The following is an 18540-nucleotide window of genomic DNA, read 5'->3' as shown; positions in this document are numbered from 1 at the left end:
AGAAAAGGCCTAGGGAGCAGTCACCGGAGGTGGAGCGACAGCTCCTGGAAGCACTCCAGACACGTCCAGCTTCACCACGCTCAAATGAGGAGGTCCTCCTTGTGGGTCTGGCTCCTACCCTGCAAATGGTGCCGCCTCACAGAAGGAAATATGTAAAATTCCAGATGTATAATTACTTAACGAAAAACATCACAGTTGAGCTTAATTTGGAGCCTACTGATCAATTTTGAGGCAGCACTTTCTGCAGGAAAGGAACCAGACTTGCCTTTCTTTCTCCTCTCCTTTACTTTCAGCTCTCAGTCCTTCCAAGCAAGATCCTCTTAATTCCTGCATGTAAAAATAGTTGTAAATGTTATCTGTATATATTTTTTATGTGATTTTATTTATTTTGATTAATGAAATGTTTTATGCAATAACCAAAGTTTTTGGTGTGTTACTTTTTTTATGCCTGAATAAATTATTTTGAAATATGACTAAATGCCTGGTTTTGATTCTAATGCACAAGCAAGTGTTTTATCACATAAAAACTTGATTTCAATATATGACACATATTTATTTTGTATTGAATGCTATTTATTACATATCTAAATCTTGATTATATAAAAAACATTATTATAATGTAAAGACAACCAACATACTTTAGTAGTGTGTCTGGACAGTGTTGTGGGAGGAAAACAAATTAATCACAGGACAGGTTAATTACTTTTGGAGGCTGGCTCTATTTATCATCAACACAAAAATAAATTATTTTACAGTAATAACCTGAACAAGGAAATGGCATAGACCTATAGAGTTATTATACATCAAAGGAGGAATGACATTGTTCAGCTATTTTACTTATGAATGTGACACTGAACACTTGCAGTCATACATTTCTGAATTAGATGAACAACTCCAAATATGGGATTGTTTACCATGTTATATTAATAATAGGACTACTAATAATGTGTGCTTTTATCACTTTACCTTGTATACTAAAGTGAAAAACCTACCATTTAAAAAAGTTAATGGTTTGGTGTATTGATTACTATAAGCAAAACCATGGTTTTATTACACTAACCATAATTAAACTATTGTTTTTGAAAACTATGGTTGGCAAAACCATGGTTATTTTGTGATTACCATGGTTTTATTACAGTTACCATGTTTGTTTGTTTTTTAGCTGTAGTAAAACCATGGTTAATTTGGTGTCCGTAGTTGCAGAAACATTGATAGCATAGCAGATATTAGCATACTGTATTTAAAATACATATACATTTACTAACCAAGGACAGATTGGATGATATTGAAGTACGGCGACGCTGACTCCTACACCACTGTTCTGCTCTCCAGATCAAAATCAAACCAGCAACTCTCTCGATGAATGCTCGATCAACATCAGCTAACTTGCAAACAGACAACCGCATAGCACTTAAAAAGTAACTTTTACTCTTGAGCAAAGTTAAAATTACCGACTTTTTACTTTTACTTGAGTAGATTTTTAGACCAGTAACTTTTACTTAAATGAAATATTATTAAAGTAACTTTACTTTCACTTGAGAACAATATTTTATTACTCTTTCCACCTCTGGTAATAATATAATTACAGTAATGTGATGATTTATTTTGCATAGAATAAAGCTTGATCGAGCTTAAGAGTAAAGATAGTGATAATAAAGAGTGTTATTATTGTAATACTATTAATATTAGGTATTATAGTCACCTACCTGCATACCACTAGTTTTTCATATTGTTAATTAAATGGTGAATAACAATGTCTCTGTTAGCTCATTTGTAGTGTAAAAAAAGATGTTTTTATTGTAATAATTGTTTGCAGATTAATATTTTACTATTCTTTGTGTCCTGAAGTAAATATCCCTTTTTCTGTTTCATTTCCAAGAAAAGCTGTGGGCCTACGAGTTTTTACTCATCCATAGTAAACAAGTAGGAATTCTTGTACTCCTCAGCAAGCTGCTGCTCTTACAGTCAATTCTAAACATGATAGTGAAAGACATGAAATCTCTTTCCATGATGGATGGAGACAGCTTTTGTGAAATGGTTTCTGTGTTCCATCCTAGATACATAATTCCATCAAGAACCTACTTTGGTAGTTTGGTATACATATACTGTATTAATATTACACTGGATTATTGTCCCTATATAAGATGATGATGACACCTAGTTAGACTTTCGTTAGTTAAACTTTCGTTTTATACTTAAAAGACCCCAGGTGCGATCCTGCAACTATGCCACGATTGTTCTCGGCACGATTATTATGAAAAACAAGGCTGAAACAACCGATAAAGAATTTACAAAACACACAGTAAAGATGACTAAACAACAGTTTAACCATTAAGAGGGTTACAAATAAAATGGTGAACTAAAATATTGTTTTTTTTAAGGTTAAGGAAACTATTCAGGAAGGAAAAAGCTTAATTGTGCTGACAACTGACATTTGGACTAGCCTCGCAACAAAAGCATACCTTGGTGTCACCTGTCACTTCATCACAGTGTATTGGAAAATAAAGACTCTTGCAACCATACCTCTTGAGAATTGACATACTGGTGTCAACATAGCAACATGGCTTGAAGAGGTTGTCACAAAATTCAAAATTTCTGTAGACAACTTTAACTAATTTGCCGCCAGCCTTTTTTTTTTTTTTAAAGTTGCCTGCTAGTATTTGTTTGCGATTTTCACAAAAGTAAAAAAACCTTTACTTCTAAAAATACATAAAAATACGAATATATAAAATGAAAGAATATACCCTCTGCTTTCAAACAAACAATAAACAAACAAAACGGGAAAAACCATTTCATCCTATCTATATTAGTTTTCTCTGCGTATAAACTCTTAAATATGGGTATTTTTCTTAAAAAAAAAAAAAAATTGCAAAAAGCTGAAATAATTGTATTTTTGTAAAGGAATTTTGCTAGAGTTCAGATTCAGAACGATTATCAAAATATAAACGCAGTGTTAAATCGATAAATAATTCTCTGCTTCAGTTTTTATAAATTAGGGAACTGCGCCATCTAGTGGATAATCTTTATTACAGATAACCCTAAAACCTCACTGGTAACATGTTTTTTACGCATATGTTTTCTTTTAAATGATATTACATAGAATAGAACCCACATTCTAGAGAGAGTGCTGGAGCAGCGCTGGTCCATTACTGCCACGCTTTCTGATCCACCAAGGGGCAAACATTACTTTTATTTGAAACTTGATCAGTGGTCATTGCTTGAAGAGCTGACCCAGGGCCTGCAACCTTTCCAATGTGCCACTGAGTTTCTTAGCGGCCAAGAGTAAGCAACATTGTCATGCCTTCCCCATCTAGCAAAAGGGCCACAGACGTCTGTGCAACAATCCCTTAGCTTTGAAACAACACCTGGAAAAGCTTTTTAGGCAAAGCATCTAAAGAGTTAACAGAGAGGTTATACAGAGAGGGAACATCACCACTTCCTTTAAGGAGAAAGACAACACAGTTCTTCTGTCAGCAGCCCTCAATCCAAGATTTAGAAAACGTAAGTTTATGCCTGCTGAACAGAGGATAGAAAAGAGTTTCAAAACACTTAATGTTTTTACTAATTTACAGTTTTTCTCAATTGCTAAAACACAAATTTTGAAACCTTGCTCCATTTTCTGAAAACATTAAACACAAAACCTCATCTTCAAGCACTATTTGCAAAACCTCTGACTCCTCTTGCAAAATGAAACTTTCCCCCCAAAACAGTTTTACCTGTGTTCAAAACCAAGCACTGTTCTCAAAACAGTTTTACCTGTCTTCAAAACCAAACACTTCTCTCAATCCATAAACAAAGTGATCGAAATTATATACACTATTAAACAGTGAGTAAACACTACACCAAAAAATAGAAAACACATTGTTCAAACATATAGTTCTCAGTGAGTACATTTTACAGTGTAACTCTCATTGCTTTGGACAAATTGCAAAGGCTTTGATACAATCAAGCAGATGATTATGTAAAAATGTCTGATGTTTGCAATTTCAATTTAATTTTCATAAAAATACATTATACTGGTTTCTGTTGAATAGTCTTACACCTCAAAACATTTAGGAATTAGTTCATTGCGCAAGGCATGTCATGCAAAATTGTTGACCATATGTGTCATAATCTGTTACTATAAGCATGACGCATATTTTCTATGGGTTTTTTGTAAATGTAAACTGAATCGATAAATTCCTGTCAAGTGAATCCTGAATTGTTTGTAATTTTTATTTTTTTTATTTGTACTGTAATTTTGTTCAAAATCACAATTTGTGTTATTTGTTTACAGAAAAAAAGGTGAAAATGTAAATTCATCCACAGTTTACATAAAAAAATACTGACACATATAATTGTGCACACTTGGTATATTGACAACATGGCAACATTTTGACTGTCTTGTTCATGAACAATGACACACGGACTTGCCATTTTGATGGGATTGACATGTTCACGGATGAAAAAATGTACTTTTGAGAGATGATCTAAGGATTTTTACACCTATATTTACAGTACTGTACCCCGCATCTCACAAACTTGTCATTTGTTTCTGTGATACTGTAAAACTGTAAAGCAGTCAGTACTGTAACAAAAGGAAAGCACAATGTTCAGGGCCATACAATTTGTTTATTGTACAGTATACAGCCTAACATGCACTACTGTATACAACAGTGAACTGGCTTATATTGGTTGTATCACATCATTTGAAACAGGTTAAATCAATTTTGAGTGGTTGTGTTTAATCAATGACATGTGTGATGACATTTGTAATTGTTTGTTGCCGCTTGTGTTTAGCAGTATGCATGACATGTGCATTTGATTGCAGATTGTGTTTTGAGAATGAGTATGTGTTTGGAGTTTTGCTAAAACATCTAAGTGAGATCTGCAAATTGTGTTTTATGATGTGAAATGGTTTAAGGTATTGACAACAGACTGCACAATTAGATAAATGAGTTCAGGCAACTGAGAACTTTGTTCAGCCAATGGGTTTTAGTGTTTTAGCAATTGAGAAAAACTGTAAGACTGATTGGAAAACTGGGTATAGGGCAATTCTTCCACTGCTTCGGTTTATATATGTATATGCTTAAAGTCGCAATGAAATTGAAATGAAAAACTATATATGTATTTTTAATAGTGTGGTATTATTAACAAATGACTTATCTGTGAGCTTCATTATTTTTTAAAAATTCGTGTGTGCTCATAATCTTTAATCAAAAATGCAAATCTCCTCCCCTCCTCAAAACGATCTCTCTTCACTTCCGGTCAAAAGTATGGCAGGTGGGCGGGGTCCGGGAGAAGATCGCAGTGATTAGCAATTAGCAACACGACCCAACTTCAAACGATCCAATCAGATCTCGATGGACAAATTCAAATCCAGCCCTGCCTTATTTCATCTCAAAAGCCGTTTCATTCGGATATACGTCACCACGGGGAAAATAAGGCAATCGCTACTTCCGTTTCATGGCGACTTTAATTTGTATATGAAGAGCTCTTTTCCAAAACGCGATAAACGCCATTTTTAAAAAAAATGAGTTTGTCATGTCATTTGGCTGTGTACTGAACCTATTCACTGCTCCATGAATGTTTTATGTCAAATCATTACATTTCCTTGTTAAAATGTAGGTACAAGATGCCGTTCTTTTCCAAAACGCGATAAGCGCCGCGCCTATTTTTAGCCTAAACGCGATTTATCCTCTCGACCAATCAGAACTCGATGAGCGTTCGACGCAATCCAATGGCGGCGCTGTGAACAGATGTTTGTTTATGTTCATTCATTACTCAAAATGAGGATTAATGTCATGTTATGCACCCGGAGAAGGTACCCGTTTGCAAGGCGATCTTCATCAAAGTGTTTGGTATGTACAACTTTCGTTTCAGAACTGGCTCGTTTAATACCGTTTTGTACGTTTGCGATAAAGTTTTTTTCCTGTGAAGAAGCCTGCTAACGTAACATGAAAAGTACTGAATAGTTCGATAGCCTGCTCATAGACAGACTGGCGTTTGATACATTGACCAATGTCGTGCAAAAGTACAAAATGTGGGTAGTGAACAATGCAGGGACATCTGTAAAGTTTTGCTTTTTGGATTGGACATTATGAGCGCGTTGTTACATGGTATGTCATTGAGAGCAGATCGAGGGGAGCTCGCTGTGTGTGCGTGTGAGGTTAATACAACTGTGTGTAGACGAGAGAGAGAGAGAGAGAGAGAGAGAGAGAGCGAGGTGAAATATATCAAGCAAAAGGGGTTCCTAATGCCCTGCTAAGGAGAAAACTGAAATGGTGGAGGGAGTAATAGCAAGTTAGTTATGTGTAATTCTGTTTATTTCATACTGGCTCCAATGTATATCACAATCTGAATAATTTACTTTACTCAGTCCCTGAGTATATGTTGCATATTCTGTTATTTTTTTGTTTTGTTCTTAAAGTAAAAACATACATTTATGGAAAAAATATATGGATTTATAGCGTTTTGAAAAAAAATAAAATTAACTTTGAATTTATAATCAACAATATTGTTGTTTGATTTAATAATCATTATTCAACATGTTCCGATTAAGCAAAAAATCCATTATAACAGCATAAATTGAATATTCACAAAATGTGTGGGTCTAGGTAAAAAATGTACTTTTTCTGAAAACTATTGAAATGGATTTATAGCGTTTTGGAAAAGAGCTCTTCATATGCTTCCACTTGGTCAAATACTGAAAGAGAACCAAATGTCTTACCTTAGTCTGACCTTAATTTCAGTAGTAATGTGAAAGCAAGCAAATCGGATTACTACCATCTCAGAAATATTGCCAGAATGAAATGTTTTGTCCCAAGACAAGACTTAGAGAAACGTGTTCATGTATTCATCACCAGCAGGGTGGATTATTGCAATGGACTCCTTACTGGGAGACCATTAGACAGCTGCAGCTCATAAAGAACGCTGCTGCCAGAATTCTGACCAGAACCAAAAAATCTGAGCACGTCACTGCATATTTATACCTGCAGGCATAAACAACAAATAGTGTTATCATCAAAACAAATGAAATACACAGGCCTACATTAAAGTCATTCTCTATTCTCTATAAACCAATATAAGGGAAGTTAATTAAAAAATTCAAATAGTAATTCAAATTAAGAGATAAATAAACATAATTAAAACACATTTTAAAGTACACATTACACGTCAAAATTAAAGCCACTTTCAAAGATAAATCACATTTACAATGATTTCAAGCTTAATAATTACATTGATGTTTGTTTGTATCTCCCATGATTGCATAGGATACACCTGTGTATCCTTGCTCATGACTCCTCAAAAAGACTCCTTACTCCTCAAAAACACTCCTCAGTCCTCGATCCTCGCCTCCTTGTGGTGCAATTAGAAAATTGAGATGTCCTTCAAAATGGCGGACCTTGATCGGTTTCCAGGTCATAGGATGTAAAAGCGAGGAAACGAGGAAGCATTTTGAGAAATGTGGGCGTTTCCCCCTAAAATTACAGAAAAAATCCTGGCAAAGAAAGGAATAATTCAGAAAGCATCTTAACCATTAAAAGAGGTCTTAACATCCAAAAATGTTAGAGGAGTATTGATGAGGACTTTTAAGAGACTTAAAAGTGTTATAGCAACCGGGAAAGTGGACAAAACGCAAAGAGGGAAACAAAAATGTTGCAGACAATGCATGACAGTAAGTTAATAAAATGCAACACATTAGATTGTGCAGGAATCAGTGTTTTTTTTTTTTTTGACTGGTCTTATTAGAGACATAATTATATAATATAGGGCCATAAATAAAAGTAAACACAATGGTGCGGTTTCCCAAACAGGGATTAGACTAGTCCTAGAGTAAAATAAATGTAAGTGCTGTACAAACTGAAATCTTAAAAATACATCAGTGCCTCAAAATGCACACAAGTAATGTTTTAGTAAGCCATGTTTGCTAAAGCTTGTTATATTTCCTAATTAAACTAAGGTCTAGTCCTGGCTTAAGCTAATCTCTGTCTGTGAAACCATTCGAATATTAACTACAGTAACAGATTTGGTAACTAGAAAAAATGCAACTATGCAGAAAAGATGATTTAGGTCTGTTACAGACATCTAAGCAAAGTTATCACACAAACTTACAGAACCTCGTGTTTCTGTTTATTTCCTATCAAATACGTTACGTTTGACATTACAGAACAGCATGGTACATAAAAATAAAGAAAATATATAATTTGTGTATATATATATATATATATATATATATATATATATATATATATATAAAATGTATATATATTATTTTATAAATTATAGGGATATTTATTTATAAATTAAAATAGGAAAAAATATACCTGTAATTTCAAACTGATGGCTATAGACTTAATATTTAAAATCACAAAATTAGTAAGGTGGAGTGTGAAAGTCAGCAGCGTAGAGCTTCTTCAGGTGGATGTTAAAGTCCCTGAGCACCATAAAAGGGGGCGGCCGTCCTCAGGGAATGTGGAGAGCAGCATATAAAGGGCTTGAATAAAGGCTTTCATGCTGTTAAAGGTTTGTATTGTAATAAACATTTAACTAATTAACAGTCAATCAATAGTTTATAGTTAATCATTAAAAAATCAGTATATAAATTAGAAGTAAAACTGGTTTTGAATGAATAATTAAAAAGAGCATCAAATCAGTTACTCCCATTATTGATAAAACTGCCCAGTCCTACCTGAAGGGGTTAATTTTGTGATGAAACAGATGGATGAACATCATTCTGCTAATTACACGGCAACTTGCACACAAGTTATTCATTTGACAGGAAATATTGATTTGAAACATTATATTAACTCATTTATAATAAATTGCGTGTTGGCATGAGAAGAGACAGCAGAAACGTAAGAGAAGTATAAGCTAGGACAGAAGCTCAAGTAATATTTCTGTAAAAAGTGACAGACATTGATTTTATTTAATCAGACTCTAAATATATGACATAGCATATACATTTGTGAGATCATTGTATGTAAAATTAGTTGACTTAAACATGTCTACTTTAGTAAATTTGTCAAAGACAATTTAAATAAAACTTTTTACTAACTCTTTCGTCACCAGCATTTTTCACGATTTTCACAAAAGTTTAATGCCTTCCAGAAAATGCTCCTTTTAAATATATAAACATACAATATATGAAATAAAAGAACAGACCCTCTGCTTTCAAACAAAAAAATCTGTTTCATACACTGTAAAAAAAAAATCCGTAAAAAAACGGTAAATCTCTGGCAGCAAAGTTGCCAGAGGAATTCCGTCAATTTACAGCAGAAAACTGTTTTTCAAAATTACATACAAAACCCGTAAAAATACAGAGAATATTTTACAGTCATAAGTCATTGAATAACAGTATATTACTGTTAATAATTGTTATTAAACTGTAGAAGAACAGATAAATTATGTGAAAATACATTAAAAACAAAGTAACTTTCAGGTTAATCTCAGTAAATGTATGGCTTTTATTAGTTAATAAAGTAAGTTGTTCTGTATTTATACATTAACATTCTTTTAAAATACAATTTATCTTTGTAAAATAAATGAAAAGACATGTTAAAAAAACGTAATATGTATGTGAAAATACATTAAAAACCAAGTAACTTTCAGGTTAATCTCTGTAAATGTATGGCTTTTATTAGTTAATAAAGTAAGTTGTTCTGTTTTTATACATTAATATTCTTTTAAAATACAATTTATCTTTGTAAAATAACCGAAAAGACAAGTTAAAAAAACGTAATAAGTATGTGAAAATACATTAAAAACCAAGCTACTTTCAGGTTAATCTCTGTAAATGTATGGCTTTTATTAGTTAATAAATTAAGTTGTTCTGTATTTATACATTAACATTCTTTTAAAATACAATTTATCTTTGTAAAATAAATGAAAAGACATGTTAAAAAAAACGTAATATGTATGTGAAAATACATTAAAAACCAAGTAACTTTCAGGTTAATCTCTGTAAATGTATGGCTTTTATTAGTTAATAAAGTAAGTTGTTCTGTTTTTATACATTAATATTCTTTTAAAATACAATTTATCTTTGTAAAATAACCGAAAAGACAAGTTAAAAAACGTAATAAGTATGTGAAAATACATTAAAAACCAAGTTACTTTCAGGTTAATCTCTGTAAATGTATGGCTTTTATTAGTTAATAAAGTAAGTTGTTCTGTATTTATACATTAACATTCTTTTAAAATACAATTTATCTTTGTAAAATAACTGAAAAGACATGTTAAAAAAATTAACAAGTATGTGAAAATACATTAAAAACCAAGTAACTTTCAGGTTAATCTCTGTAAATGTATGGCTTTTATTAGTTAATAAAGTAAGTTGTTCTTTATTTATACAGTTATATTCTTTTAAAATACAATTTATCTTTGTAAAATAACTAAAACAAGACAGGTTAAAAAACGTAATATGTATGTGAAAATACATTAAAAACCAAGTAACTTTCAGGTTTATCTCTGTAAATGTATGGCTTTTATTAGTTAATAAAGTAAGTTGTTCTGTGTTTATACAGTAATATTCTTTTAAAATACAATTTATCTTTGTAAAATAACTAAAAAGACATGTTAAAAAACTTACTAAGTATGTAAAAATACATTAAAAACCACTACCTTTCAGGTAAACCTCTGTAAATGTATGGCTTTTAGTTGTTAATAAAGTAAGTTGTTCTGTATACATAGTACGTTAAAATACCTCAAAAGTAGCTACAAACATCATCTGTAAATTGAGGTATTAAGTTGTCGTTATATGAAACAATAATTTTGTGTTAAAATATTACTGGGAGAAACAAATATAAAAATTTAATGGCTAAATCCAATAAAACAGAACAGTCATTTTAGTGAATTGCAAACAAACATTTATTGTTAATTGGACAGTAGAAATACAGGCAAAGCATGGAAAAATAGCTGTAGTCAAATAAAATGTTTTACTGACAAAAAAACATTTAAAGGAATTAACATTCATGGGTCTAAATAACGTGTTATCTGTATTATTTGAAGCTTAAGTTCCTAGCTCCCTACTTTGTTTGTCTGGTAACACAGGGAAGCCCCACACCTGAATTTGCAACAGTTGTTAAACTATGAGTGAGAACACTTTTTGCATTGGCTTGCGCATGCACAAACTTTCCAAATATACTCCCTGCAGCTACACGCGGATGTCCATGTTGGATACATGTACACAATACAAATGATTTCTTATTCAAATTATTACTCTGCCATGCCGTCAGGGCAGCACTGATTTGCAACATTTACAGTACATTAAAAAATAAGAGGTTAGATGAAGAAAAGTAGCGGATCCACCACAGCAAACAAAGTTTAGAACAAACAACAAGAAAAACAAAGAACAGAAATCAAACATTATGGTGACAAAAATGCTCCACAGCTTTCTGTTCTCGAAAGTAGTGAAATTAAACAAAGAAAAGACGATGGTGTGCATGCAAATGCTGTCTATTGTTTGTGTGTAATTGTTTGTAGTGGAGGGTCCCGTCTCAACATTTTAACACGCATGTGCTGTTGTACACGGACTGTCCGCGTGGTCTAAAATTTTGGGCAGCACGCTGACGGCCGCGGACCCTCCTGATAATAAAAGTTATCTCATGCAGACGGTCCACATACGAGGACGTCCATAGTATACCTTCGGCTTACGACAGCGCATGCATGTGAAAATGTTGAGATGGGACACTCCACTACAAGCAATTACACAAAGGCAAAAGACCGCATTTGCACAACCCATTGTCTTTTCTTTATTTATTTTCACTTCTTCCAAAAAAGAAAGCTGTGGAGCATTTTGCCGCCATAATGTTTGATTTCTGTTCTTTGTTTTTCTTGTTGTTTGTTCTAAACTTTGTTTGCAATGGTGGATCCGCTACTTTTCCTCATCTTTCCTAATTTTTTAATGTACTGTAAATGTTGCAAATCAGTGCTGCCCTGACGGCCTGGTAGAGTAATAATTTGAATAAAAAATCATTTGTATTGCGTATACGTGTCGACCGCGGCCATCCACAGGGGGTATACTTGGAAAGCTGCGCGGACACATGTCCAGAAAACAAGTATACCCAGGGCTCCAGTTTGAGAAAAACATTTCAGGACTTTTCCCACTGAATAGACTTCAATCGCAACCAAAATGTTGAAGCCCAAATCAATGCAGGTTCAACGGCTGGGCACGATCGCACCTGAGGAATAGGGTCTTACAGTATCTAACGAAACGATCTGTCATTTTCTCAAAAATAAAATTAAAAATATATACTAACCACAATTGTTCGTCTTTTGCTGGCCTGCGATGCGCCAGGCATTACATCATCACGTTGGAAACGTCACAAAAGATTTTATAATAATAATAAGAATAATAATAATGATGAAGTAAAAAACAAAGAAATGGCACAATTTAGAAGTTGGAGGAGAAAATAAGATGGAATTTGTCTCCCATACCTGCCTTTTTAAACCGTACACAGATAAATAAATTAGAAAAATTACATGAAGGGTGACAATTCCAACAAATGTTATGTTTTTGTTGTTTTTGTTTAAATGAACAATCGTTTCTCTAAATAAGACCCTATTCCTCAGCTGGAATTGTGATGTACACAGCCCTTTGAAACTGCATTGATTTGCTTTTGAAGTCCATTGTCTTAAGAAAAATCCTGAAATGTTTACCACAAACTTAATTTGTTTCCACTGAAGAAAGACAGACATGGATGGCATTAGGGAGTAAATTATCAGGAAATTTTCATTTTCAGGTGAACCAATCCTTTAATAAAAGGCCTTCTAAAGCAAATAGATGGGTTTGTGTAAAAAAAAAAACATTTATAACTTTATAATCTAAATTAACTAGCTTCTGCCAGTATGCATTCATATGTTGTTGTCAGAAGAATCGTCCATCTTAGATTACACAGATTTCACATTTAAAAACAGTCCCCTATTTCCACACCTGGGTTGCAATGGTCATCTGGGGCCGTATTCACAAAGAATTTTAAGGCTAAAAGTAGCTCCTAACTGGCGAATTTAGAAGCAACTCCTAAAAATAATAGGCGTGTCACTCCTAAATTTAGGACTCCTAATTTTTTTCACTAAGAGTAATTCACAAAGCATTTTAGCCCTAAAAGTAGCACCTAAGTCTGGGACAGCTTAAAAGAAGTCGAGAGGACTCCTAACTCACTAAGACCTATTCACAAAGGATCTTAAAATGTCTTAGGTGCTGATCCTCCTTAACATGGACAGTTTCACCAACTCAAAAGCATTGCACATACTTAAAAGCACACTTTAATGTAAGCATATTGTTTATGACATTTGTTTCATAATTCATTACATTCATGACAAGCAGGAAGTTTTTTAGAATTACATGAAACAATAATGATATTAAATATTTAATATTATAGGCATACCTGTTGCCATGCTAGTCTGTTTAAAGGCTGCAATCTCAACCCTCTACTGCGATTGTATTGCATATACCACCGCCTCTCGCATTCGTCCGGGGTCCGCGACATAAGCGGGAATGTTGCATTGATCTGCAACAAATCCTCTCCCCAGTGATGCGCGGGTTGATCGGAAATGAGCGGATGCATGTGGTCACCCGCGGTCACGAGTCATCCAAAAATATTTTTTATGATATTCGGGTCGCGTTCGGTCGGGTCGTTTGAAATAAAGATGGCAATTAACTAATAAACAATTACTACTTAAAAAAAATGCTGGCCAGGGAGCGGGTCGGGTACACTATTTATTTTTGATTTTTTGCGGTCCGAGTTGCGGGCGGGTTAGTTGAAAACGTTGGTCGGGTGCCAGTTGTTTTGTACATTGACCCGCGCATCACTTTCTCGCATGTCTCACGCTTAGTTTTGCTTGATATCTCAGTGCCGAATTTCCCTTTTATTACGTTTCTTTTTTCCAGCACCAACTGGGCCAGCAGCAGTAACTGATCCTGCATCCATTTGGGCTTTCTTTTGGCGAGTTCCACCATCATTTATTTATTACATTAGGCAGGCTTCTTTAATATGGGCAACATTTCCTTGCTTTAAGTAGTCTATTTAGGCTAATAGGATGTACATTAATCAAGCAAGTAATGCAAAGTCGTTTTATTATTAGGCAATTGGCGGTTTTCATTTGTATTAGGCTTGATTTAATTTAATTTAATTCACAACTTTTCTTTAATATATGCATTTTGATGGCATTACTATTATTATTTTGTATAGGACACAGACATATTTCGATATTGTAATTCCATGATTTGGTGCGTCTGTGTTATGTTACGCATGACAGCCCTGTCATCTAACAACCAATCACCGTGGTCATTGCGAGGCAGCTCGTGCATGAGAATTGACGTCATCCGTAGCAACGAAGACTCACTCTTAGTTTAGGAGTTATCATTTTTCCTTACTAAAAGTAGGTCTGAAAGGCGTTGTGAATAACTTTTAAGAGAAAACTCCTAGCTAAAATCTTTTAGTGCGATTTAGGAGTACTCTTAGTGATAAGATAAAATGCTTTGTGAATACGGCCCCTGATGTAGATCCACAAGCACAGGTTTTTCTATAATCTGAAATCACAAAAGGAAATATTTTAGGATACTATTTAAATTTAAGGTTAGGACTATTCCTAACTATGAATAACTCTTGCATAGTGCACCTTTTAAGTGTAATGGATTAGTTTAAGCATTCTTTTAAATTTCCAAACTCATTATGGAGGAAACATTGATGCCCCTTTTCCACCAAGGCAGAGCTGGTGCTGGTTCGGAGCCAAAGCCTAGTTTCAAATCTGTTCTTTCCACCTGCAAAGCACCAGCTCCGAACCAGAAAAAGTGGTTCTTAAGTAGCACCAAATCATTGCTGGTCTTGAACAGAGCCAAAAAAGAACAGCTTGCATCAGGGGCTGGGGGCGGGGTTACCGGGACCAACAAGGCGAATAGAAACTTGTGACCGCCATTTTTAAAGGAGTAGTCCACTTTATAGATGGGGCCCATTGACTTACCATAGTATATTTTTGTCCTACTATGAAAAGTCAATGGACCCCATTTTTACAGTGGACTACTCCTTTAAATAGCAGCTAGTCGAGCTAATAGCAGCTTGATTATAATATCCGTCGGTGTAAGTTACAGCGAGCTGCATGAACATGTTAGATTTGCCATGTTTGGATGCTGATGTATTTTTGCAAAGCCATGACCAACGACCATTATCGTTGATGGCTTGTTAAAAATGCATCGAAGTGGCGCGGACCGATCAGAGTTGCAGGAGTGTGTGTAGAGCATTCGACTCCTTGTGCTTTTGGATCGCTTCACAGTGCTTTGTTATCAGTCTGTGAGAAGCCAATGCATCTCGAACAAGCCTATTGTGTTTCGTGCTGCGGCACAAGCATTGCTGGGCAACATGAGATGTATGCAGTGACGTAAGATTTAGCTCTGTGGTGGCTCTCTAGCCGGTGGAAATGCAAAGCAGTTCTTAGTAGGCTCGTCAGTCAAAACAATTCCGAAACAGCACCCGGTTCTTGTTGGTGGAAAAGGGGTATGAAACAATCTGTTATTATAATTGACATTAAACGTGTGATTGGCAAAGGACAAGCAGGAAAATATACGGTACACCTGACACAGCAAAATCCATCCATCCATCCATCCCTGCACGCACACACGCACGCACAATGAAATGGTTAAAATACATTTTGGGCTCAAAATTGATCGATCCGAGTGGCCAATCGTCAATCTGCGTGGGCAAGTGCCACCCTGACCATTATGTAGCCTCGCTACTGCATCGACTGAACGAAATCAGTCACTTTGTGCATTTAAAGGTGAATACATCAATGTGGTGCATTTTGAAAGTAAAAATTAGTGACTAGATCTATGAGGAATTTTGTGTTCTTGTAAACAAATTTGTGCCCCTTTTTGGGCCCTTTTTCTTTGGTTGCTATGATAAGGAGAAAACACATCAAAATGCGGCGGCGCGTTTTTGGACTCCAGGGGGTTAAACATGTTTTGACCAATCATTTATCAAGTTATCAAGACCTATATAAGTGACTTAAAAATGTTGCTTTTTTTAAAACCACGCATAAACATTTTTCTCTATAATATTGTAGCCCAGTTTGTCCTGAACGCAGTGTTATGATACACTTGCCATTAATATGTTTAAAGCAACTGAAAAAAGACCAAATGTAAGAGCATGTCAGAACCTCTGCCAGTGTCCAAAATGGTCAGACCCCAGAGGGTCAATGTTTATAGAATAATTAGTGGGGCATTTAATACAGATTTATTACTGATTAGAACCTTTGAACGCTGAATTTGAAGTGGATACTGTAACATTAAAATTACTTAATTCAAATGATGTTGTGACTTTCTGGAAAGTCAGTCAAGTGCATTTGTCTTTTGCGTAGTTCTTTTGGCAAAGCATCTAACAGTCAAGAGCTACCAGTTTTCACCTCTATGAGAAATCTGAATTAACATTACTGCCATAGCCTGATTTGAAACTGACAGTTTTGTCAAAGCAGCAAACACCTGGTTCTCTTACACCAGCTACTAAAATGCTGCCAGTCTCTGCCTATTCCTTCAACCCATGCCCAGCACCACTGATTTTAGTCCTTTATCAATTAGGGTCATCTTTCCTAGGCTAAAAAGTTACCTCTCATACTAATTTGTAGGTGAATGCATGAATTTTTTAAGGGACATTTCCCTTTTTAAAAATATGCTAATTTTCCAGCTTCCCTAGAGTTAAACATTTGATTCTTACCGTTTTGGAATCCATTCAGCTGATCTCTGGGTCTGGCATATTTCATATTTCAGCATAGCTTAGCACAATCCACTGAATCTGCTTAAACCATTAGCATCACGCTAAGAAATAACCAAAGAGTTTAGATATTTTTCCTATTTAAAACTTAACTCTTCTGTAGTTACATCATGTACTAAGACTGACTAAAATTTGGATTTTCTAGTCAGATAAGTACTATATTCTCAAACTGGCGCAATAATCAAGAACTTTGCTGATGTAACATGGCTGCAGCAGGCGTAGTGATATTACACATAGGGGTGTGTCGGTCTCATAATTGGTGATGATGGTTATGAAGGGAGTCAAATGTGACTGTTCGTAACTTAACCGTCCGGGGGGGGGGGTTCGTCTGTTATAGCAGTGGTTCTCAACGTTATTCCTGGAGGCCCACTGCTCTGCACATTAGCAGAGATCTCCATGAACTGAACCGAGGCGGCAGATAAGGGAGACTTACAGAATGTGCAGAGCAGCGGGCCTCCAGGAATAACGTTGAGAACCACTGTTATAGGACAACTCAGTTTGAATAAACAAGCAGACACTGATTAGCTCCTTGCTCTGTGTTTATTTAAAGTGCCCATATTATGAAAAACTCATTTTTTCTGGGTTTTGGAGTGTTATTTTGTGTCTGATGCTTCCATACAAACTTGGAAAAAATCCATCCATGCTGTTTTGAGTGAGATACAGGTTTCTGAATGTCCTCTGCCTTGCACGTCTCAGATTGCACAAGTTCAAACTCAGCTCTGAAGTGGTATAACTAGCCTTGTCTTCATATTCCGTTTGAATTTTCCCGCCCGATTTCATGCGAAATCGCATGTAAACAACAAACTATATATCTATATTTCACGGATTATACGCATTTGTGGACAAAAACGGTCATTAGATGCATTTTATTGGACTTTCATGGATCATTCACAGATCTGAAACAGACTGGATTCGATTCGCGATCGTTATATCAACACAAAAGGAAAGAAGTCACGTTCTATTTTGCATGTTGTCATCTTCTGTCACAAAATACTACATTTGTGATGCTAGGGCATCTGTATCTCAAAACAAAGATCATACATTGATGCTAATCCCGTAAATTATACCTTTTAAATTTATTAATGTTAATATTATTGTTTGTAGACAGTAGGCTATATAGATTTTTTTTGCAGGCTAGATAGTTTGCAGCGTGGTTTCAAAAGTTAAAAAATATTTAACTGCTTTATTTTACAATTCTACATGAACTAAGTAATAGTGCTTTGCCAAACTAAAAGTGTTTTGCCAAACTAGCCAAGACCAGGCCTTAACGACCCGGCTTTTCTGACGAGGCTAACGTACCCCCAAGTCTCTTATAACTTTCCCAAGATATGGTCCGGACCTCCCGCTAGCTTCTAGCAATTAGCATGCGGTCCACAAGCACTAAACATCCCCCGTCGGGTCTTAATTTCTGTAATTTGTGAAAATAATGCGTTTGAAAAGGTTTTATAATGGGAATATGTTAGCATTGTCCAGGGAAAACGAGTGTATTGTTGAAACTGCTAAGTTACATCACAATTTACTCTGAAATCATTGTGTGTCATGAGTTTCTTCTCCTGGCGTGTACTTATTAGTGATACTTTTCTGCTTGATTTGTCTGTTGGCAACATAAACCGTTAATAATAATAATAATAATATATAAAAATAACACAGTATGGTCTGTACTGCTCACGATATCACTGAGCACGCGCACATAACGTTAGTAGTGGGGCGTGGCCAATGGAGCAGCAGCTCTTAAATATGTAATGACCACCTCAAAACGGCACAATCTGAAATGCACTGAAACAGAGGCTACTAGAGA

At 34.9% G+C, this 18540-nt stretch overlaps 1 long non-coding RNA gene across 1 annotated transcript in view; it reads right to left on the bottom strand.

The window, feature by feature from the left end:
* Nucleotides 1-14476: 14476 nt before the first annotated feature.
* Nucleotides 14477-18540, bottom strand: part of LOC135718156 (uncharacterized) — a 16419-nt gene continuing 12355 nt past the window's right edge. The window contains exon 4 of the long non-coding RNA XR_010520608.1: nt 14477-14512. This is a non-coding gene — a long non-coding RNA (uncharacterized lncRNA). The remainder of the gene's footprint in view (nt 14513-18540) is intronic.

The sequence above is a fragment of the Paramisgurnus dabryanus genome, chromosome 10 (assembly GCF_030506205.2).
Source record: "Paramisgurnus dabryanus chromosome 10, PD_genome_1.1, whole genome shotgun sequence".
NCBI lineage: Eukaryota > Metazoa > Chordata > Actinopteri > Cypriniformes > Cobitidae > Paramisgurnus > Paramisgurnus dabryanus.
This window is presented reverse-complemented; position numbering and strand designations above follow the sequence as displayed.